General features: G+C 53.1%; 1 protein-coding gene across 1 annotated transcript in view; it reads right to left on the bottom strand.

Moving 5' to 3' along the window:
* Positions 1-2,089, bottom strand: part of RYR2 (ryanodine receptor 2) — a 561,319-nt gene that overhangs the window by 122,725 nt on the left and 436,505 nt on the right.

The raw sequence follows: 2,089 nt of genomic DNA, 5'->3' as shown, positions 1-2,089 counted from the left end.
CTTGGTACCTAGATGTCAACTAATACCCAACCAAATGTAACCTCTTCTTTTCAAAACGAGTTCTGCAATTCTTTGGTTTGGCCAGCGACTCCAACATCGTTCCAACCACTCAGCACCTCCTGGCTCCTCCGGCTCCTCCGGCTCCTGCCACGTGACTCGCCGCCACCCCCAGCTCCTGTCTACGTGCGCACGATCTCTACGTCCCCGGCCCTTTACACTTCCACGTCCACGCCTTGCACCGTACTACCCCGTGAGCTGCATGCGTATGCGTCTGCTCAGCTGTGCTTCTGAGTGCGGTGACGTGAGGGACTGTGTTGTTGCAGGTCCTCAAGAAGGACAGCAACTTGAACGTGGCAGGCACTCAGGACTACCTGCAGAAGGAGCCCGGGAGCACGCCCTGAGCTGGCACTCGGTCACAAGGGCCTCCACGCTTCCCAGCCCCACCTCTCCCGCCGCCCCAGCTCCTGCCAGGCAGTCCGTCCCAGGGGACAGTTTGATCACTTTCCTGTGTAAAAAGTTTCAATGGCTTCTTAGCACTAATTCATCAAGTAAAAAATTTAATTAAAAAACTTAAAAGGAAGGAAGAAAGAAGGTAGCTGATTCTGGCATTCAGTCTCAATGACAACATTCCATCGGGGACCGACAGAACTACTCCCCCCGCAAGTCAACAAACTGTGACACGTTCTGATTTACTGTGTGAAAGCTGCTACGGTCAGTCACGGGAAGGGGTCACTTTCGGAGGTGATGAATGTTCTCAGACTGAGGCTGGAAATTAGGTGGAGACAGGGAAACGGGGAGCGAGTGTCATCAATTTCTCTGTATTTGTCCTGTTCTCTGAGTGTATTTTCCCTAAATAACCAACACTCCCCGGGAACGAAGTTTCTGCTAAGAGGGCTGATGGGACCCGGGGAGGGCGAGGGCGCTTCGCAGTGGCCGTGGTGCCAGGAGGCTGACGAGGAATCGGCACCGTGGCATTTTCCAGCCCCGCGAGCTCCGGCCCACGGGGGCCCCGGGCGAGGCGGAGGCGGGCCCTGGGACATGGCGGGTGGCCTCTCCATCCTGGGGAAGCCAGGGAAGGCCACGCCCAGGTCAGGGGAGGGGTCCCCTCTGGGGAAGCTGTCCGTCCTGACCTTGCCTTTTTGGTAACACAGTTTGGGGAAATAAAGTGTGTCACTGGGGTGGATCCTGTTATATTAACTACAATCCGTTTTATCGGTTTCACAGGAAGATTATCGTTTGAAGAAGTTTGGGACATTTTCAATGCCACTGAAAACCTACATCACAGGACTGGCTACTTAGTAGTTGGTAAAAAAGACAATGTATTTGAGTAGATATAAGCGTCAAACTCCATTCAGGTCCCCATTCCCAGGGTCACCCTCTGGTGACGGTCTGACGCTACCCAGTAGGCTGACACTGCCCTGCACTCGGCACTTCACCAACATCAAGTCCAAGGCGGCCTCCACCTGCTTCACGGCTCACTCACGCTCAGGGAACATCTTTCTGACAGTGTAAGCGCCTGGCAGAGACCGCCGCACCGTGTGGCCGTCTACACTACGTCCTGGCAGAGTTCTGAGGAATCAGACCGGAAGCCCCAGAAGAGTCCCAAATAAACCTATGACGAGCTCTTAGATTTAAACAAAAACGAGAAAGCACTTCTAACGCACCAATCGCGTGGGGCGGCGGGGAATCCTCGGAAAGCAGATATTTCATTTTCTTCCAAGAGTGGACATTTTTAAAAAACACATACTTAAAATTACAATTTCCGTAAGTGGAATGTTGCCCTCCTGAAAAGGGAAGGCCGGCAAAAGCATTAGATTTGAAGGAATTTTAAAGAAACGAATGGTAAAAGCACCATTTATCAAACATCCTAATGCGGAGCGGCCTCCCCAGCTCTACCTGGGAGCTCTGTGCTGGGAACCTTATTCTTTCTGTTCCGTTTTACATTTAGCAGCAAAATACCAGAAATCTCAGCATCTAGAACACAGGTATCAACGGCAGAAACCGACCCCTCACAGGTTCTGACTCCTGGAGGATGGGCGGGGGCCAGAGAGGGGGCACTGCAGCCCCACCCCCTCCTCCCCGCCCTGGC

The sequence above is a fragment of the Pteropus alecto genome, unplaced genomic scaffold, assembly GCF_000325575.1.
Source record: "Pteropus alecto unplaced genomic scaffold, ASM32557v1 scaffold189, whole genome shotgun sequence".
NCBI lineage: Eukaryota > Metazoa > Chordata > Mammalia > Chiroptera > Pteropodidae > Pteropus > Pteropus alecto.
This window is presented reverse-complemented; position numbering and strand designations above follow the sequence as displayed.